Source organism: Lissotriton helveticus (genome assembly GCF_964261635.1).
Source record: "Lissotriton helveticus chromosome 1_1 unlocalized genomic scaffold, aLisHel1.1 SUPER_1_unloc_55, whole genome shotgun sequence".
NCBI lineage: Eukaryota > Metazoa > Chordata > Amphibia > Caudata > Salamandridae > Lissotriton > Lissotriton helveticus.
Genome location: NW_027611698.1, coordinates 1039654 through 1062939, shown reverse-complemented (window position 1 = coordinate 1062939; position 23286 = coordinate 1039654). Strand labels below are relative to the sequence as shown.

At 41.5% G+C, this 23286-nt stretch overlaps 1 long non-coding RNA gene across 1 annotated transcript; it reads right to left on the bottom strand.

Moving 5' to 3' along the window:
• Positions 1-323: 323 nt before the first annotated feature.
• Positions 324-23083, bottom strand: LOC144806242 (uncharacterized). The gene is made up of 3 exons (XR_013605739.1): positions 23030-23083; positions 8670-8787; positions 324-510 (listed from the first exon to the last, which is right to left on the bottom strand). It is a non-coding gene; the product is annotated as an uncharacterized LOC144806242 (long non-coding RNA).
• Positions 23084-23286: the final 203 nt, after the last annotated feature.

Genomic DNA, 23286 nt, shown 5'->3' with positions numbered 1-23286 from the left:
AGATAGTCTCAAACTTGAGTAACTGGTTAAAAACGGTTGTTGAACAAAGGTGCTTTTCCAATCTTTTGGTTGTTAACGTGTCAGATTCGGAGTCTTCTTTCAGTGTCTTTTCTTTGATGGTATTCAGAAGAAACCTTTTAGTGTAACTTTATTTTATGCAGTGTGTGCTTCCTCTCTGGAATTACATGATGCTTTAGTTGAACGTTATTCTGTCATGCTCAGGCAATTTGTCTTTCTGATAATATTTCAGATGAGGATGCTGAAGTGGTGTTTCTACATTATTTCTGATGCTGTGTGCACAGATATGGCTTTGCTCTGGGTTAATGAAATGCAAAATTAGAAACTTCACTTACAGGTATAGTACTTTCCTCGCCACACTTAGATTTTTGGAAATTGTTTAAACGTAGAATGCTTGATGTCCTTCAGTTTTTCAAAATAATCCTTCTTATGGCACTGACATTCAGTTGCTTAGTGCTAAATCTTGTTTTCTTCGTCCGTAATTTCAATCACCTATAGTATTAAAATTAAATAGTTAATACATGTACATTTCCAAAAATATAATTTACAAGCCAAATCAATGCAGAATTTTGAAAATGTTGAGCTGTTTTTCAGACAGTGCAGAGTGTAGAATGGTAGCCTGAGAGTACGTGGATGTAGGAGTGAGGTTTTGTAGAATTTTCTGAATTTTGTTACGCTCACAAAGGATACATGTAACCTAATGGAGTTGTAACATAGCTCACTTTGCCACTGGATTCAAGCAAGCCGGGCTGAAGACGGCTGAAATGCCAGAAACCGGTCCTCGGAAGCTTATTTCCGGTCCAGGGAAGGCATGGCTTGGCAGTTCGGACTGGACTGTTCCCATGAGGCACTGGGTCAGACTGATTTGCATATAGCCATGTCTGAACTGGGGTGGCAGAGTGGGCTAAAGAACGGTGATGGATTAAACCCAAATCTGTTGACTGGGTGTGAGTGTTTGATTGGTTCAGATGCTCCGTCCATCACCACCCCCTTTTGTACCGGATAGAATCCCAAAGACAGATATTAAAGTCATATGGACTGGCACCAAACTGATATTAAAAAAATGTATACTATTAATTAATTTGTAATGCAGATTTCTGGGATGGGAATGACTCCGCCATGGACAACAGGCGTTTTCCCCTGCCCTGAGTTACCACCTACTTGTATCTGGTATCCTGACTTTTGAGTTTTGGCCTCTGCCTCAAGCAAATCAATTGTGTGCTGCGAGGACTATGCCTAAACCAAGCCCTCAACTATGGTCCAGAGTGTGAATCAAGGGCAATGAAATTAAGGCATACTTTCATGTGCTCATTTTATTTCACCTGATTATCAGTTGTTAGGTTTTTCTGCACCTGACTTTTACTGGGTGAAGAAAACCAGGACACCATTATTTTCCAGACAGAAACATTAGACTGAAAAGACACATAAGACTCTGGGTGCAGCAGAAGGAGACTTATGCAGTTTTTTCTGCTAACTGGGGGAAACACACAATTCTTCCATCAGTTGGTGTTCACAGTCGTTGTCGGCCAGTGATTCGGCCCTGAGTGCAGAGCGTATCGAGTAGAACCGAGGGGCTGAGCCGAGCCGAGGAAGAGTTGACGAGCAAGCGGAGCGGAGCCTGGGACGACTGCCAGGGTTTGTTTTGTGACCGGTTCCTGCTCCCAAAGGTTTTTCCTGCTTCACCCGCGTCCTGTCAAACAAGCGCTTTAAGTTCTACAGACCTGCTGTGGGGGGCAGGAACAGCCGCTGCCAGCACCGCAGGGCCAAGGCGCTGCTGGTGCTGCTCATGCGGCGGCTGCTGCAGGGGTCAAAGGAGCCTTGACCTGCGGTGCTGCTGGTGCGGCGGCTGCTGCAGGGCACAGAGGAGCACAGAGGGCACAGAGGAGCCTGGCCTGCCGCCTGATTTTACGTACATACCAAGCATTGAGCAGAGCAGAGCTGAGCAGAGGAGTGGAGGGAAGTGCCTACATCTGCCGTCTGTAGTGGGACTGGCTCAGGATCCCGCTCTTGCTCTTGAACGATTGCCAGCATTCTCCCTTGTACTCTTGTCAGCGATGAATAGCAACGAACAAGCAATGAACAGTGAGTGGTGAGTGACAAGTGGCAAGAGGTGTATGGCGTGTGGCGAGTAGCTAAGATTGATCGGTCCCTAAGTCGCTGAGCCATTGGAGTCTGTAATAAGTCTGTAATACAAAATCTGAGAAATTATGGAAAGAGGAAAGTGACAATAGACTTAGACCCTCTTGAAGCACCCCTCGGCCCCTGAATTACTCTGCATGCCTAGACTACAGCTCTACCCGGTGCCCGGATGTTAATCAATCGGTTAATTAATTAATTAAGTAACCAGCAGTACCGGCAGATTCTGTACGGAGGTGTGCTTTGTGGGTGTTTTCCCTTGGAGGTGTTTGGTGGTGTTTTTGTCCAATCAAAGCACCCTTTGGTCTTGTCACTGGCCCGTTTGATTCTCTGAAAGAAGCAAGACTTCTTCACCTTTGAGGGTGTATTATGAGGTCAGTAAAGGAGCAGCCACCTTTCCCTCCTGTCAAAAGGAAAAGAAAAATACAACACACACTAAAACTAGATACGTTTAAAATAAAACAGGCAGGTGACATATAGTCCTTTAAATCATCTAAGGTCCATACATTTGGGAAACTGGGAAAGTAGCTGTCAAAGTTTGACTTTATGAAAGATCCAACTGGTGCTATGCTAACATTGCTAACTAACCCATGTGATCTTCAAACTCCGATTAAACCACTGAGTAGAAAAAATATTATATCCCTAAGCAAGGAGTAAGTGAACCAGGCCACCCTGAGTCTAAAGCTGAAGTCGAACGAATATCAAATTGAACTAAGGACCAAGTCAACCATTGGGGTCAAATAACAGACATAGAGATGTTAACTATTCCACTTACTTGTCGTTCACAACAAAAGGACCCAAAATGCACAAATCTAACAATGGGAGAAACTCAGCAATTACTACCACCTTAGGCATCCAATGCCAATAGAAGTGCAAGTAAAAATCAGAAAAGCTAACGGTATAGGGGAACCATCTAATTTGGGCCAAATAAATCAATCAGACCAAGAAGCTCCAAATGAACTAAATAGTGGGGTGAAAATCATAAGGGAAGCCAATACCCCACTGAAATCGGATCTTACTCTGTCTAAAATAAATTCAGTTCAAAAACAGGACGAGCCGAAATGTAATCAAAATAACAGATCTCAAATTAATAAGGATGAATACACCAGCAACCCAGAAACTCTGCAGCGTTGGAGTACTCCGTATCAAAAAGACGGTTTGAATAGTAGTCCACAATTCATTCATGACGAGGAACATGATTTTCAAGGACCGCTAAAAGAGGAGTATAAGGACCAATCATTCATAAATGGGCAACACCATAGCCTAGGTACTTAGGTACCAGGAAGTGGGAACGCGGGAGCAATTTGGGATTTATTCTTCAAAACCTCGCAATTAACTCTGGAAGCTTTAACATATCAGTCCAACAAAAAGGAGGTCCAAATAGATCTCTTGAGCGCTACGGTATCCTCTGTTGCCGGAACTGAGCAGAAGATAACACCACAAAATAATCTAATAGTAAGGGCACAATCTCAGCCAATATCTACGTATGCAGAGTGTAGTTGTGCCCCAATAATTAAACTGGATACCATTCCGGATATTTTAAAAACAATAATTGACGATGTAAAAGGGAATTTTCCTGATGCAGTAATTCAACCCATCAAGACCGACTGCCCCTCTAAAGATACAATAAAATGTAAAAACAAGTTGTTGTTAAAGAAAAAATAGATGATAAAACAAAAGATCAAGAAGTGATAAACCTATGCTCGACACAATCAACAATGACAGACGCAGCTCCGGAAGTTCATCTATCAAAAAGACAGAGGAAAAAACAACAGAAAGCAAGAAATAAAGCTTCTAAAAGTATTTTAAAAAACTAATGCATCAGATTTAGTGAGATTGAACACTGGAAACAACTATGACTAAATATCATATTGTGAAGGTAAGGGTAAACAAATGTCTCCAACAAAACCCTTCTACCCTCTATTTAATAAGGATCGATCGGGGGTACAAGCAGTTATGAAAAATAAATACCTAAACAAGCAAGATGATAGTATAAAAATGATAGAGAATGGGAACATTCAGTCCTTAGAAAAGCTGCAAGTGGAGGAATGTAATAAACAGGTGGAGAATAAGCCATCACAATTGGAAACAAATAGAGCAAAGAGTGAGAGTATCAGAGGCGATGAAACAAAGAGATTTGTTAAAAACCTGGCAGGGTATTAAATTACCACAAGATCTGGGAACCGAAACGAAGCAGTTACATAAACATCGACAATCATGGTCTCAAACTGTTAGTAATCATAATGGAAGGTTAATTGAGCAGGCTCAAGGTGAAAATAGCCTGGAACAAATTAAATTAAATAACCCAGATCAAAAAGAAGGAGTGGTGCAGGTAATTTCTACGCCGGAATATAAATCTAGGGGCAATAATGATATCATGACTCGTGGGAACATATTAAAATTGTGTAATGCAGTACCCTCATTAAAGGAGATTAAATGTACCGACATAGAATCAATTGAATTCCTCACAATCAAGAATAATAGCGAATCATACCCAAATGAGAACCGAGAATAATAAGAAATACTCAATATTAAAAAAAAACATAGGTATGACCAACGGGCATCTTTTAAAATCATTAGAGGAAAAAATAGGAGACCTATTATTTGACACTGTCAAATTAGGTTGGCTAACAGCAGCCCTCCATAATGTCAGGCAGGATTGACATCTACAATCTGAAGTTCCTTTAAGGGGGCCAACAATAATGAATGAAAGGCTCAGATTATGTTCGTGGAATATAAATGGGGTTCAAGCAAAGATTCAGAATAACCAACTAGCCACTTTGTGCTGTTTTCAAATCATTTGTTTACACGAGACTTGGGCTTTAGTTCCTTTTAGATTGGAAGGGTATAGGGCTATTACTCATTAGCTAAGAGAACAAGTAACTATGGCAGACCTTGTGGGGGTTTGGCTATTTTTATATCAACTGAGCTAAAAATGGAAAGTGAAATGGACGTCCCAAGTCAAAAGGATTATCTAATTGTCAAAATATGATACAAAGAACAAAATATAATTAAATCTCTTGTAGTAATCAACGTATATAATTACGAAGAACAATGGCGACCAATTTGATTATTATGATATTGCAGCAACTGGACAATGACATTCAACCTGAGATTATTATTACCGGTGATTATAACTTGAATATGCTATGGTCTTACGATAGAGATGTTGAAATACAATGGCAAAATTACTTATGGTCAATTCCATAAGTAATTTTGCCATATCCAATGTTGATTTTCATCAATAATGGATATGAGGGATCATCTATCAAAAAGATAGAGGAAAAAACAACGGAAAGCAAGAAATAAAGCTTCTAAAAGTATAAAAAATACAAATGCATCAGGTATAGTGAGATTGAACACTGGAAACAATCATGACCAAATATCATATTGTGAAGGTGAGGGTAAACAAATGTCTCCAACAAAACCCTTTTACCCTCTATTTAATAAGGATCTATCGGAAGCACAAGCAGTTATGAAAAATAAATGCCTAAACAATCAAGCTGCTAGTATAAAAATGATAGAGAATGGGAAAATTCAGTCCTTAGAAATGCTGCAAGTGGAAATAAGCCATCACAATTGGAAACAAATAGAGCAAAGAGGGAGAGTATCAGAGGGGTTGAAACGAATAGAGATTTGTTAAAAACCTGGAAAGATATTAAATTACCACAAGATCTGGAAACCGAAACGAAGCAGTTCCATAAACATCGACAATCATTGTCTCAACCTGTTAGTAATCATAATGGAAGGTTAATTGAGCATGCTCAAGGTGAAAATAGCCTGCAACAAATTAAATTAAATAACCCAGATCAAAAAGAAGGAGTGGTGCAGGTAATTTTTACCCCGGAATATAAATCTAGGGGTAATAATTAAACAACTTGCAAACATCCGGACCCAACACAAGATGGCAGGAGTATGCAAAGCATGTGCATCTACAGCATATGCCTGAGGATTAATGGCCCCAAATCCCTGCCGTGGTATCTTGTCATGTTGTGGCTGAGTGTGCCATGTGATGGTGCAGGCTATAGTGCTTGGTGTGATTTGGTCATTTTTGACAAGGTGGAGTGCTGAACGGTTAGGCAAATTTTTATTTTCTTTGTTTTTGGGATCGTGTGATATAGTGCGGTAACTACTGTATGATGTAAATAAATTACATTGCTAATATACCATAAGGATGTGGGGTGAGTGTTATTAGGGCCGAAGCCTTGCTGATTATATGCAGAATAACAGGTCTGGGGGTCACTACTGACTAGGGCAGGTTAGCAGCTGCACAGGCCTTGGGCATTGATCCTATTGAGGATAATATGTGACGGGCACTGGTGACTGGAGCTGGCTAGCAACAACGCTGGCCTCTGTTATTCATTACAAGCAGGGTAACAATACATGTCAATATTGACTGAAACTGGTTGGCAGTTGAGTTAACCTCTGGTTATGAATATTTGCAGGATTTAAGGTACAGGGGTCACTACTGACTGGAGTTACTTAGCAGGATAATAGGTCTCAGGGAGCCAATACTGACTGAAGCTGGTTAGTATGGTCACTAGTCCCAAGGTGCTACTAATGACTCAAATTGGCTATAATGATAACAGGTCCTAGGGGCCAATACTAACAGGAGCTGGCTAGTAGGCTTACATACAGGTCCAAGGGGCCACTACTGACTGGAGCTAGCTAAAAGAATAACAGGCCAAAGGGTGGTGGGGTGCGAGTGGCACCAGTGACCGGAGTTGGCTCGAAGCATTGACAACATTTGGTATTGATTAAATACAGGATTCCAGGTCACAGGAGGCACTGCTGAACACAGCTGGATAGCAGCAGTGGTGGCCTCTAGGAAGAAGGAATTGAGAAAACATAACTGGATATACTGGTTTCTTTAATACCGATAATTGTTTACACATCATACACATCAATGCCACAACCTGCATTGATATATTACATTACCAAATTACAATATTCTTATATTAATTTGATGTGTCTGTTTGCCTTAATATGCCTGCAAAGTTATATGATTCTATTAGGGCGCAGAACCATTTTATTTAGTGATGTCCATCTGCACACTTTCATGCATCTTGTAGTAAATTGAATATTGACAAACGGAAGTGTTCTTTCCAGAAACAGTGAATTCTGCAGCTTGTCTGTGTATCTTTTATCTGCACCTCACCGACTAGCATTATATACTCCAACTTGCTTTAAGGTGGATGCTGTCGTCCATTGCAAAGACAATTGTCACTTCTTAGTTTGCTTGGCCTTTTGCTATTTTTGCATTAAATGTATGATAGATGTCTTCGCCTCCAGGTGTGTTGTGTTTTATTTTACATATCATAAGAGATGATGAGGAAAATGGCAGTCCAGAATACACATTCTTCATATAAATCAACTCACAGAATACTGTTCTGGAGGCTCAGTCCCACAGACATTATCTCTAACTGAACGCTGGCACTCTAGGAAGCATGTGCTTTTCAAACCAGGTGCCGTCTGATGCGGCGTCCTCGCTATTGGATAAGTCAATATGTCCTGAATTTTAGGAGGGTTACCGTATCTAGTGCACTCTGTTAGACAGCGCTCACCTGTGGTAGTAGAATGGTAATAGGCACTTTATCACCTATGCACGGTGCAGGGCTTTGAGTTACAGAGCTCCTCACGCTGTGGAGAAGATTAGGTCACATTTACCCATTTTCCCATATTTGGTCCTGATGAAATGCCAACAGATTGCTCCATGACTACACAAGGCATGAAAAATGTTGACCTGAAGTATAGACCCCAGCTTACCAGCAGGTCCATAGGTGATTGACACTTTCACACAGTGATAGGGGCCATTAGTTCCTCAATTTCTCTGCCACCGTTTTTAATCTCAACATGGACCAGGAAGATCACATTAACCGCATCGATGCTGATGACGGAACCGCTCCGTCATCAGCCACGGTGTCGCTGTGCTGATGACGGAGCGGTTCCGTCATGGCCCGCCGGACGTGCCTGCGCGGCGCTTATTTCGCGCCTGCGCGGAGCGTTCTATTGAGCGGGCGGGGCCATGACGGAACCGCTCCGTCATCAGCACAGCTCACCCGAGGCTGGTGACGGAGCGCTTCCGTCACCAGTGTGTTGGGCGCTGAGAGGCCCCCCCGCCCACTTAGCGCTGCGGCGGAATAGCTGCCGCAGCAAAGGGGTTAACTATATTGTGGCAACTTGTCGATAGTTGATCTTATATTCAGACTTCACCAATCTCACATCTTTTGACACAACATCCTTTGTCCTACTATGCTCATCCGGCGTACTTAATAAAAGATGTGCGACAAAGTGCCCTCTAGGGGTGCCCGCCAGGCATTGTAGCGCCGGCCTGGTGAGGAGTATAAACCAATGATGAAGCATGTCACCTTCAGGTGAGTGAACGCAACTTGTCTTAAAAGCACATGCTTCCTAGGGTGTCTGCGTTCAGTTACAGATAATGTCGCTGGGACTGAACCTCCGAAAACAGTATACAGTGATTTGACTGTTTTATGTTGCTGCTACAAGCTCCTTACCTGTGCGAGTTATCTGGAACGATGCAGGGACAGACCCAAACCAGCCACATGGTGAGATCAATGACAAATACTGAAGATTTAACAGAGCTTCCAAGCTGGAGACCATTACTTAATTGACCTTCAAAATAAAAGACACGTTTTTAGTATTCTGGTGACTCATGACCATAAAAACCAAAGATTATAAATTCAATATTGTGTCAAATACTTAAAAAATGGAACTGGATGTGATGAATCGGATGTTGTCCCAGGTCATGCGTGACACCTTCCACCACTATAGCCCGCCGTAGCGGGCTATACCGGCTATTAAAGGCCCGCTGAATCGTTAAAGGCCCGAGCCGAAGGCGAGGGACTTTAACGAAACAGCGGGACTTTAATTGCCGGTATAGCCCTGCTACGAAGGGCTATAAGGCTATTAGAACATTCTGCCACTAGAGGGCAGAATGTTCTAACAAATTAAACAAAGGGTTCTCGAAGCTCGAGGGGATATGTATCCCCTTGAACTTCGAGAAGCCTTTGTAGAACATTGGAATGTTGCTCTGCGGGCCTTTACCGGCCCGTAGTAGCAGGGAGAACTCCATTGTCTACAATGGAGTTCCCAACATTCCAATGTTCTAATATTGCTTATGGGACTTCTAGTTTTGTTTTTCCCATTAAAGGATGGGCTCTAAAGTCCCAGTGTTCTAAGCGATGTTGGTCAAAATCAGAGGCCTGACGGAGGATGAAGCATGACACTGCTCTGCATAGCAGTGAGATGACTGACAGTTCCCCAGCCCTTCCATTCTTTGACAGACAGAGGCTCGTTGGCGATTCTTATTTTTTTGCAATGACAAAGAAACTTTTATTGCAGCTTGTGTCACTGAAGAGATAAAACACCTGGACGTGTTTCATTAACTACTGACAAACATGAACAATCAAGAGCATGAGTTTCTGGAAAACTATCAAGCCCCCAATCAGAATCAGCCGTCCTTCACACCCAGGAATTCTTGAGGCTTTGGAGAGGGTGAATTACACGTGGTATAAGAGGAACACTACATCGACTCAAAGCTCACTTCTCAGAGATGTACTGAAATGCCAGCTTCTTGGCACACTTAGCCAGCTCTTCACCTCCTCCTCCTCAAACTGTTGACCAGCTATCAGGGCAAATGAGCCTGCAGCAAAGCATCGCTGGCTTGGTTCCACACTGGGACTGGCAAGGTGGTCAACTGCATACTCCTCCAAGTCAGCAAGCACTCTGGTCGAGCCAGTCCTAACCCCACATGAATGTTCCCCAACACAACTATTTTATGGGTACTAAGTTATGTTTCTGCCAAATGATTAAGTCAAAAATTGAAAGGTTTTACTATGAAGTGCCGAAAGAGAAATCATGAAGTTTTTCAATATTTCAGAGTCTGCCACAGTACACAGGATCGTTATTTCTCTATAGCAGCAAATCATATATGTGCCCTGTAGAAAGCACGTTGAATGTGTGATGTATTCCTATAGGTTCTGAATCGATCCCCCTATTCCTGACCCTATTCTGGTTAAACAAACCAACAAGTTAACTAACAGTCAGCCCATGAGGCAGAAAACCCCCATGATGCAGATACCGTTATCTGACGCAGTCACACTACGGCACAGGAACGTGTTATCTGATTAGGTCATAACGCTTGCGATCTAATTAGACAAGCAATATTCCTCCAGCCCCTGATAAGGCATACGGAGTTCTCTAAACAAATCAAACCTATGGCAACCTGGGCAAAACCCTGCGGCCATTGTTTTGATTTCACCGAGAACTTCAGCAAAAGAATGTGCTAACGAGCAAGTCGTATGACATCGTTATTGACGTATCTATGTCCCTCCTTACGTCAATCTCGGCACCTTAAAGGTATAAATATTACCGATATTGCCCTATGCAAACACACGCGGTGGTGACGAGACGGAGCAGCCATACTTGCCGAAGCCCAGAGCAGAAGCAGACCCCGCTGGCGCAGCCCCGCCTTCCTGACGCGCTGAGAACGAGACGCGCTGCTTTCTCCTGCCGAGAAATCCAGCACCGGCGCTTCTGGGTAGCCCTCGCAGGCAGCCTGGAATATCGAGACCAGAGAGAGAGATACCATCCCTCATTCATCCTAACTTCCAGGTACAGAACTGAATAACCCCTCACAGAGAATTCTTTAGTTAGTCACTTGGCAAAAACAAACTTAACTTAAACTGTAACTTTCTATTCCCGCCCACGTATTAGGCTTAGGTCAGGTACACGGGGTAGGCGTATTTAGAAACACCAGTTGAGTACGTTTAGTCAAATGTATATGTGTATGTAATATATTTTAATCATTTTAAAACATCATATGGCTTAGAAACCATATCAATGTTTTTACAGTATTATTTTATACTATTGCTTTTAATGTATGCACTTTACTTAACTATAAGTATTGCAATAATATCGATCCATTTCTCTTGTATGAGAAAAGAGACTGATCAATAAACAACACCTTTTTATTGAACACGCCCGTCTCTTCCTTTTCTCTACAATCTGATGAGACTAAGAATGCACGTACTGACTGAGTAAAATAAATTGCCTTTTGTTCACACGACTCTCGAGATATACTCTTGATTAGGGGAGAGCAAAGTTGTCATGTTCTATGGTTGTCAGAAACTAAATCCCTTCTTGTCTAATCAGGGAAGTTAAGTCCTTCCTGAACATTCGAGAAAGTTTCTAGTGAACTCTGAGCTAGCTGGCAAACCCAAAACTTTAAGTCTAATATCGACAGTAGTAGACCTAGTTAACGTCTGGTCTAGGCCTTTACTATTGAAGGTATTATTCCAATGCGCAGAGCCTATTGGGATAATAGGAACTACACTACATGGCGCCCAACGCGCTTGGAAAGGGTGATAAAACTAACGTAAGACATTTAGAGTAACTCAGTCGTGCTTTTTCACTCAGACCCCTTTTTCCCCATAATACTCCAAAGACGTCTGGAGTGGGTGAAAGGTAATATCCTCCAAAACCTCGCAGGAGGGAACTCCTATGTATGGTTCTTGGTATAGTCAACGTTGAAGGATACACTGTTCCAGAATATTGTGCATCTAATCTTTGTCTCCATAAGAAACCTGATCTGCAAACAAATAAAATAACTTTCCTGTTGGTAAAATGGCAGAGAGTGATGATGAAAGAGAGGCAGTTAGAATAGCAATTGAACACGCAGCAGCTGATGCTACCATGCAGGAAGCAGACCAGGATATAATACTCATTCCGGTCATCAAAAGGAGATCTATAACCTTAAAACTTATAGAAAATGGACTGACACCTAGAGGTGGCACAGTCATATTCGTAATTGAGGCACACGAATATCGGCAGACAGAGGTATACTATTCATGGATAAACTTTCCAGCAGCTAATCCTGTAACAAAGTACTTCCACTATTACAAAATAGAGGAACCTCCTGAAATGTACACTCCTTTCGAGGAGGTGGAAGTACCACTTAAATTTCAAGAGCATTTGCTCTTATTTAATGGCGCCCTAAAACATAATAATCACATCACAAGGCTCGGTCCTTTAGGTAGACCAGGAGCAACGTGGCCGGTCCTAGCCGGATACACACCACATCCAGACATCAACGGGATGTCTGCAGCAGACCTGTTAACACAGCTAAAGCAATTAATAAAAATTCATAGACAATTAGTCCAGTATGTGATGCGGACTTCAACAATTCAGCCAGCGATTAAAATTCCACAGCTGACCCCTCACCAGGGGAACACAAATAAAATTACACCACAGAACATCCAGTCCTGCCTAGGTAAAGTACCGGCTAAACGGGAACAAATACCATTCTGGTTGGCACAAAAAATCACCCAAATAGAGGCGGTGTTTCCTGACACCACCCCGTTAGAAAAACACAGGATTCTGACTATCTGTCTTCCAATGGGAATCGCACCACACATTGAGGACTGTGACACTTGGGGTACAGTCTTTGCTTCCATCTACACAAAAACGCACGGTGTTCCATCCATTTCGGTAATACCAGATGTGCTAAAACAAATTCAAGATGAATACGGTCCAGAACCCGCTTTAACTCTTGGTATGAAATTACTAAAAGACTTCAAGCAGGTCTCGGCTATATTATTAGCCAACATAAAGGGAGAAGCAGCAAACGTGGCGATCCGCCAGAGGTTAAAGGAGACAGATATAGCAGACCAACCAGCTGAAATTGCCAGAATCATAGAAAAATCCTATGAGGAACTAGGTAGAGATAGTTTAGGTGGAATACCAGTAAAACCACAACTGATTGAAAGTCCAGAAAAATTATTTTTTAATAATAATTCAACATCACCAAAAAAGAACTGGGATGGAAACAAACAATCCAATCCTAAAGAAAAGAAATTCCAGTCCCGAGGAAGGTCTCCTAGGCGAAGAGAAAAATCTCCGAACCATAGACAAAGGTCACCCCAAAGTGACCCCTCTGGGAAAAGATATAACTTTAGAAATAGGGATAATATAAAAAAACCTGATAGATATCAAGACATTGATACCCGTCCCTCTCAATCTTTTCAGACTTCCTCGCAGAAATCGGAAAGAAGAGGACGATCAGAACAAAGAGAAGAGCACGCCAAGTCCAAAGACAGGGAACCTGCTCAGCTAAAAAAGAAATTGAATTTCCAAAGAAGAAGGTAGCCAGCATTAAAATAGTTAACAATGCCGAGAATTCTGAGGACACAACTGAAAAACGGAGAATGGGCTCAGACAATGCTAGACAGCGCAGCAGAAGTGAGCATAGCTCGCAAAGTCCTTATGAATCATCTGGAGACAGTGGACACGAATGAATATCTTCAAGTGGAAACTGCGGACACCAGAGTTAGCAAACCTCACAAAATATACGAAATAACATTGCGTATAGAGGGGGATAAGACTAGAAAAATAAGGGGACTATTTTGGGATAATCTCTCCAAGGGCTATGATATCCTTCTAGCTGAAAAAGACTGGCCACCAGAGTTTGTCAGGGATTGCCCTCATGGCGAAGAAATAATTATGCCTGCCTTCTCAAATCATATCCCAATTCATAAAAAATACACACTTGCTAGAAAGTGGGCAGTAGCTCTAGCTCCTGCTTTATATAAAAATCACGTAGGATGGGATGAGGACTCTCCTCCTCACAAAATCCAGTTAAAATCACAACCTACTGCACAAAGGCAGTACCCAATTAAGCAAGAAGCTAAAAAACAGGTAAAAGAAATACTAGATCAGCTAGAATACCAGGGGGTGATTGAAACTTGCACCTCACAAATGAACAACCCTTTGTTTCTGGTCTCCAAACCAGACAATTCATATCGTCTAGTTTTGGATTACCGACACCTAAACACATGTTGCAAAACTTTTGCAGTGCAAAACTCGCATAGTGCTGCACTAATGAATAACATAGTGCGCAAAAAATACAAAACAACATTAGACATCTCTAATGGATTCTTTTGTCAAAATATAGCACCAGAGAGCAGATATTTGTCTGCGTTCTCAATAAATGGCACTCAAAAACAATTCTGTCGGTTAGCCCAGGGGTACAGGAACAGCCCGGGAGTATTCTCAGCGAGAGTAACAGAATTACTACAAATATATGATGATGAAGCATTATCTTATGTCGATGACATTTACTTAACAGATGATGACTTGGAGACTCACTTGAAGAGAGTGAACACCATAATACTTGGGTTCGCAGCAGAGGGTTACAAATTCAACTTTAAAAAATCCAGAATTGCCCATCTGAAAGTCCTGTTCTTAGGATATGAATTATCAAGTGAAGGCAAAAGCCTGGCTGACAATTTCCTAGAGAAATGTGCCGTAATCCAAGCACCTAGAACACTAAAAAACCTACAGTCAATTCTAGGCTTCCTAAATTTCGGAAGAACTTACATTGCAAATTACGCAGAAAGGGTCAAACCCCTTTATGATCTGATAAAACCAGATTTTAAAAGATCGAATTGGACTCAAATACACACAGAAATTTTGAGATCCCTACAAACAGACATGCTAATTAAAACAAAATTAGAAACACGTGATAACACACGCAATCTTGTGATTCGAGTCATCCCAGGAAGATGCGGATTCACATACCTGACCTCTAATGAGGGAGAAAAGGTACCAATTGCATTCAGATCACACTTGTACACAGAAGCTGAAAAGAAATTCAGCATTGAAGAAAAAATTGTTCATGCAGCTCAAACCGCAATAGCTAGAGAAAAAGATCAAGCAGGTAGACACATCACAGTCAGAACAGCAGAACCAGCTTTTGAGGCATTAATAACACCATGTAATTTACCAACAACAATATTGAATCCGGAATGGATGCAATGGGTGAATTCAATTACAACGGACAAAGTATACTACTACTTTGATCCAGAACTAGAAGAATTAAAAAATCTAGAATATGAAAAAACATTCCCTCTGCCAATCGACATTCTGCCTTTACGACATTACGCCTGTGTGATTTATACAGACGGATATGCTCAACCCCCCGTTTGGGGAGAACAAGCATACAACCCCACATGTGGGATTACAAAAGAAGTGTGGCGAGGAGGTAAACTAAGACCTCTATTAACAAAAAAACTCTCAGTTGAAACTAATTCAGAACAACAGACTGAAATAATAGCTTTGAAAATGGCGCTAGATAATGCGGATCGCGAATTCCCGACACTTATAGTGTCCGATTCATATTACTGCGTCAAATCATATAACAGCGATTTGCAGACATGGATTCAAAACGATTACAAAGATGACACAGATGCACCAATAAAGCAAAAACTGCTCTGGGAACAAATAGCTCTTTAACAAAAAGAACTACCAAAGACTCACGTGACACATTCACTGAGTCATCAGCGTGATGGCGTTCACGTTACAGGGAATTCATTGGCTGAAACAGCCACAGCGGCAGCCACTAAATCGGCTCCCGTAGTTCGAAAAAAGCGTACATTAAAATACATTGACGGTGAAACAGTGCTGGCGGTGAAAACGTCATCGAAAGGCGACTGCTCAGCGTTACCGATCAACTATCCACTCAATTATACATACATAATCGATGCAAACTCCGTCCCTTTTGCTCGAATCCCTGGAGTGGGGGATAGAGTGATTCCAAACATGGACAGGAGAAACTTGTTAATCGCAGACGCATATATGGGCGAGGGTCTTGGACACCTCAAATTAAAAGATTCTCTGGAAGAATTACAATCAAGGTACTGGTGGCCAGGCATGAGCCTGCATCACACCGTGTTTGTAAAAAACTGCCCGAACTGCAACAGGGATCGCAGTGGTGAGAGAAACGGTGTAATACCGTGGAGTCTCACTCCAGATAATATCACCAGTAAAAAGCAAGGCTTGCGATTAACATATACAGGCTAGTTTCCACTTATAATGTAGATCACCAGCACTCGGCTGACGTCTGGACTGTTATACAAAGATTTGCGAGTCTAAATGGCATATACGCTAAGAGCATGCTACGTTTGACCATTCTTTTCACTCTAGCACTCCAGCCTGAGGGGAAACAGGGCCAAATGAGCAGAGCCCAGCGGGAATCTTCTCACTTCCTTCCTGAGGGATACGGGATGGTGTAAAGAAAAAACCAAGGCATAAAGCAATCTATAACGGAAAAGATATTAGGTTCGGGAGCTGGGTGGGTCAAACATCTAATAAGTGTCCAACGTAGTCTAAATAACTTGCCAAGAAATTCTCTGAAGGGATTCAGTCCGTACGAATTATTATTTGGAACTAGGATGTTGATCTCTGACCTTGACAGTCAGACTTCAGTGGTGAAAGAAAAAAGCTTTGATATCAAAGACCGTTTGGCTATTTTGCAGGACTTAAACAAAACAAGAAAAGACCTGAGCAACATAAAGTTGAAACAACAGCCAACAACCACTGAAGAACCACCACCTGTCCCAGCAAGACCTGTCTGGATTCCAAAAGTCGGGGATATAGTCAGGGAGAAGATCGCGGTAAAGAAGGAATTTGGGCTTTCTTACAGAAAAGCAGTTCCTGTCTTGTCTGTCAACGGGACAAGATCAGTTGTACTACCGCCGCTTGCTGGTAAAAAGGAGAACCGAGTTGTATCCATCGACCTGGTAAAACCACAATCATGTGGCCGATAACAAATAGTAGGCCAAGTGGACTCCCAATAAGTAGCAGAACACCAAGGTTTGCTACCAGTACAGAGGTCCTAACAAAGAGGCTCATCACATTCGAAACGCCTACAGAAGAACAACAAGGACTATGCAACAATGCAATAGAACTCAGACCTCTGAAAACCCAAATCAAAACATTTAGCAGAGACACACCAATCTATAATGAAGTACCAAGTGAAAATGCAAGAAACAGTAATCCTGAAGCAATTGGAACAATTGACAGAACTGCATCCTGCTACTTCATAAACTTCGATGATTCCTCTGAAGGCTTCAGTGAATCAAAGACACAGCCATCATCAAAAACCTTTAAAGATAAAGCTAAAGAACTTTTGAAACAACTAAAAGAAACATATCTGATTTCTCCATGGATTGAATTTTGGGTGGGTTTTGGTGCATTTATCCTCATACTTTGGCTCATCATGGTACTAACTTTGGGACGCTTCATTGAGGGAAAATATGCTAAAATGGACACAGCAAGTCAGAAAATCAACTTGATCCTCAAACCACACACATCTTCACACGTCGAGAAAAGAGAACTTTCTTCAGTCAACTTCACAGCCAATCCGATACCGGGTGGGGTAGCCTGGGACAACACTGACTACGAAATATATGGTCCGGTCGAAATCCTGAAATATCCACACCAAATTAAGATCTCATTGAGTGACTTTGCAAAACCAAGCTCATTTGCTGATGATTGGGACTTCGAAAGCATTAATAATATGATGTCTGACTTAGTAATGTCTGCTAAATTTACCAAACATGATTATTTGCAGGGTTCTACAAATTATGATAGTATGTACTGTTATAACCACTATGGTAACCATTTTATTCATAGATCTGCACACCTAGAAATGTTTTAAATTATAATCAATGGGAACATTGTGCAACCCCTCCAAAAGGAAGCTCAAGAACCTTCTATGACAAATATTCATACTTTTCAGGTTTTAACACAAGTAATGCTGAAGCATTTTATTTCAAATTGTCAAATAAGACAGGAACTAAGACCATGATAACAAACACAAAATTGATTTATTCAGACTCATTCTTTGAAAAAATGAATACTTTTGGTTTTGATTATTGGGACAAAAATGTTGAATTGAAAAGTGTTTGGGGTACAAAAGAATGGCAAGTACAGGGAATAGAATCTTTGTTTAGAGCCTGCATGATCCCAGAACAAATCATATTTTTAAATGACACTGTTCAACAAACCACCTGTCTGGGCTTAGCCAAAATCAAAGACTTAAATAAACCGTCTATTCCAAATCCAACAATGTTCAGCAATAGCTCTACAGATGAAGAGATAGACGTAAATTATGTATTAAACCAAAACAGAACACATCCTGATTGGAAACAATGGTTGATCTGGCCCACAGATACTAATAACTGTCAAGACAGATTCCTGAACAAAACACAGGGGTTCAAAATGACCAGGCCAGACCCTAGATATTCCCAAAGACATCACCCAGGGATAATAACCACCTACAGTGTGGGCAAATTATGCCTTCAATGGCTACAAACTTCCACACTGGCAGAAATTAAGCAACACCTAACTTTACTTACTGATGGTGCTGACTTGCGTGATTTCATAATGGGACCACGCAAACAGCGTCAAAAGCGTTTCATAGCAGCCTCTGTATATGCAGCATACAATGAGGCCTGGAAGGTTACTCAAATTGAAACAGCAGAGAGAATACGGGAAATTGACCGTATTAATTTGGAAAAATCACTTTCTGTAGTGGACAATGGGTTAATGACTCTGTCCTCCAGAATATTTTCTTTGGACAGCATTGTGTCTTCAGCAATCGACATATTATCGCAAGACTTACTGTTGCTACAACACGGTCAGTCTCAATTGCGTTCTATTGTACAGCTTGGCTGGACGTTACAAAATCTGCGTTCAGGCTATGTGCCTTGGCGTTTAATCAACACAACGTCATTATTCCAAATCTTTAACCTTACTGATAGACAAATCAGTATGGCACAAAAGGGTGCTGATTATACAATCTTGAGCATTGAAAAACTCGAAAGATTACCAGTGACAATGTCAGAACGACCTGTCAGTGAATGGATAATACATGGGATAATAAATATTCCAATCTCAACCTTCAGGTTTCAATACTGCCAAAAATATATACAGGCTGGCATGTACGAGAAATTGGGAAAGGGGTACATTAAAACAACATGGAACTTGCCCTATTCACATGCATGTGTCAGTAATAAAGGACAGAAAGTGTTTCTTAGTGGCAATAATTGTGCGATGTCACTAAGCGGCACACTTCTGTGTAACGGAATTAGTTTGCATGGAGCCTGTGAAGGGAATTCATACAACCTTTCATGTCACCAGCAAGGCACACCTGCAACAGAAATAGAACCATTCTTTCAAAGACTCTATAATGGGAGTTACATTCTAATTGTAGACCGCAGATGTTGTAGTCTTATGCCCGGGACTCCTTATCTCGTAACTACGACTGCGAAGGTCAAGTGCTGTGGACGCTCATTGTTCCCCAGCTCCTTTCCAGACAGGGAGGCAAGGGCATGGCCCAATTTGAAAATTACTTCTATTCGAATAGATACTTTAAGCAGAATGAAAACAGTGCTTCTTCAGACGCCTACCAGGCTCACGTCATCAAAAGAAACGTATGATCTCCAAGTCGCAAGGACGACTGCAGAGATACATTCATTGTTATCAACTAATTCCCCCATACATTTCGCAGAAATCCTGAATGAAATCTTAAATATTTCTGATACCAGTGGGGTCTCAAAGGTATTTAAGACAGTATTTTCGATGGCATTAACACCATTCAAAGCCATACTGGGTATTTTTCCAGATTTCGTCCATTCGATTTTTGGCAGACTTCCCCTCATTTTGGGACTAATCGCAGGAATCCTATTCTTAGTCCTTATTTTTCGTTATGGCAACCCATGTCACAGACAAAACTCTTGCGACAAGGGAAGAAACAATCCTAGCCATTGGATACCGGGACCGGATATCAAAAATCCTGGGACTCTCCCGGCTTAGAGACCTGAACATGACTTGGTTTCTATCATTTCGACCAATGTGGCAAAGATGTGTTTTACCTGTATTAAGGTGTCTGCTATGCGGAGAAGAATGCGTGTTAGACAGCTGTCTGACGCTACAATCGGATGCGCCAATGGATGCAGAAACATTGTTGAGCCCGGTCAAGGTTCATGCTTTGTGCTGCCCTCAAAGGCTACCAATCCTGATGACGGCATTTGTGGAAGCTTCACCACTACGATTGATGGGTAGTGAAGTTCAAGATGAAAGCAGCATCGATCAGGTACGACCTTCTGTCAGCAATGCGAATCAGAATGTCAATGGAGACAATCATGCGCACGAATGCATGGTTACACCTATTTCCGAGTTAGTGGAACTTTCCCAGGAAGCTGTTGACAGTTTTTTCGAAAGCCTAAATGATATGATGTTCTCACCAGAGCAGAAATAGAGACTTTTAAGCAAGCTCGCACACGGCGTTCCCTGAATTCGGCCTTCAACTTTAAAAATAAAGTCACATGAACAATTTCCCCTCCAGTTCAAGGACAGCAATTTTTCAACAGCCCCAAAATATTTTTGCATATTTTTCGGGACACTATCTTCTGCTTAAAGTAAGAACTATTCTTAAAGAACTAAAATTTCTAATTTTAGATAGCTTATAGACATTAGCTGCCCGCTGGTATGTTCATTGTTATTATATTATGTGATGGAATGGTCTCGAACTTTTTTTCTGTATTAAGAGCCATTTCATGTGTAAATTCTCATATACCGAATAAGCAATAATGTATACAAATGCATGATTACTTTAGCATTAATTCACAGCTTGAGTGCATACAATACATATGACTGAAATTTTTCCGTATATTTGAAAATTTCAAAATGCATTTATGTATTTTGGGGTGGTAAGGTATACACAATACTCTATAGTATGTTGTACTATGTTTTACTATGCATAGATTAGTAAATATGGCCATAGTTAGCGTGGAGTGGGTGTGATGTATTCCTATAGGTTCTGAATCGATCCCCCTATTCCTGACCCTATTCTGGTTAAACAAACCAACAAGTTAACTAACAGTCAGCCCATGAGGCAGAAAACCCCCATGATGCAGATAACGTTATCTGACGCAGTCACACTACGGCACAGGAATGTGTTATCTGATTAGGTCATAACGCTTGCGATCTAATTAGACAAGCGATATTCCTCCAGCCCCTGATAAGGCATACGGAGTTCTCTAAACAAATCAAACCTATGACAACCTGGGCAAAACCCTGCGGCCATTGTTTTGATTTCACCGAGAACTTCAGCAAAAGAATGTGCTAACGAGCAAGTCGTATGACATCCTTATTGACGTATCTATGTCCATCCTTACGTCAATCTCGGTACCTTAAAGGTATAAATATTACCGATATTGCCCTATGCAAACACACGCGGTGGTGACGAGACGGAGCAGCCATACTTGCCGAAGCCCAGAGCAGAAGCAGACCCCGCTGGCGCAGCCCCGCCTTCCTGACACGCTGAGAACGAGACGCGCTGCTTTCTCCTGCCGAGAAATCCAGCACCGGCGCTTCTGGGTAGCCCTCGCAGGCAGCCTGGAATATCGAGACCAGAGAGAGAGATACCATCCCTCATTCATCCTAACTTCCAGGTACAGAACTGAATAACCCCTCACAGAGAATTCTTTAGTTAGTCACTTGGCAAAAACAAACTTAACTTAAACTGTAACTTTCTATTCCCGCCCACGTATTAGGCTTAGGTCAGGTACACGGGGTAGGCGTATTTAGAAACACCAGTTGAGTACGTTTAGTCAAATGTATATGTGTATGTAATATATTTTAATCATTTTAAAACATCATATGGCTTAGAAACCATATCAATGTTTTTACAGTATTATTTTATACTATTGCTTTTAATGTATGCACTTTACTTAACTATAAGTATTGCAATAATATCGATCCATTTCTCTTGTATGAGAAAAGAGACTGATCAATAAACAACACCTTTTTATTGAACACGCCCGTCTCTTCCTTTTCTCTACAATCTGATGAGACTAAGAATGCACGTACTGACTGAGTAAAATAAATTGCCTTTTGTTCACACGACTCTCGAGATATACTCTTGATTAGGGGAGAGCAAAGTTGTCATGTTCTATGGTTGTCAGAAACTAAATCCCTTCTTGTCTAATCAGGGAAGTTAAGTCCTTCCTGAACATTCGAGAAAGTTTCTAGTGAACTCTGAGCTAGCTGGCAAACCCAAAACTTTAAGTCTAATATCGACAGTAGTAGACCTAGTTAACGTCTGGTCTAGGCCTTTACTATTGAAGGTATTATTCCAATGCGCAGAGCCTATTGGGATAATAGGAACTACACTACAAATGAAACATGGAATGCATTGCAGCCAACAATCTATGCAACATCATAGCAGAGTGCAAGATAACTTGTGTTATTATTCCAGCAGAACGAAATGCCATTCCTAATGTGTACGTCGTTTTAAAGACAAACCCAGGAAAATGTATGGTCAGTGTTGTTTTTCTGCAAGTTAAAAGACAATCTCCATTAATGTGTCAGGAAATAAAATACTATGAGAAATCCTACTCTATGGCAGGGTGCTGCCTGCCACTATATTGCAGGTTACTTCCAACATAATCGGATTTATACATACATACTCCAGGGTGCTGCCAGCTATCGGGTCTGCACACAGCAGTCTAGAGCCACTCAGGAAGGAGGTAAGCTCTTCATTTCATCTTAAGCCCTTAGGTTACATTCACAGCCTGATGGGTCCGGAGAACTTTATCCTCGCTCTAACTGCGCCGAGCAGATAGACGTAGCCCATCATAGGCTGTGTTGTGTGCTGGCATCTTATTATCGTTTGCGGGAGAATGAAGCTCTGACAGGAGCTACTACAAGAAGAGCAGAGAAACAGGACCACAGATCGCCACAGAGCAACAACTGCCCATAAGCTGAAGAAAGAAATCTGGAACAGCAAAACTCCTGCACCCTGGAGATTCACCAGGATAAGCAAATGATGGTAATGAAATGCAAACTGCAGCATTAAGGTCACACACTACAACATCATTCCCTTTAAACAGAATATAACAGCCTACAATAAAAAACTAACCAAAAAGTAAGAAAATAAGAAAATGCATTTCCAAATGCTGCAAAAGAGAAACAGTTAATGCAAATGAATAATATTAAACTTTGTTGGTACCTTAGTAATGTGCTTACTTCTTGGCTTCACTCCATCTGCAGCAATAACGCTCTGAAAGGAGAAATTACTGCTGTGAGTCTCAGAGTCTTCAGTATTACTGGTCTCAGTCACGAAGACTGTGGTGTCGGAAGATAACTTTCTCTTATTTGGCTTCATTGTTCCACCAGTCACGCCATCGCTTTTAGCAGACACGCTACTGTCAGCAGCATCATACCTTCAGGCAGATCAGCAAAGCGGATCTCACCACTCACATTGGG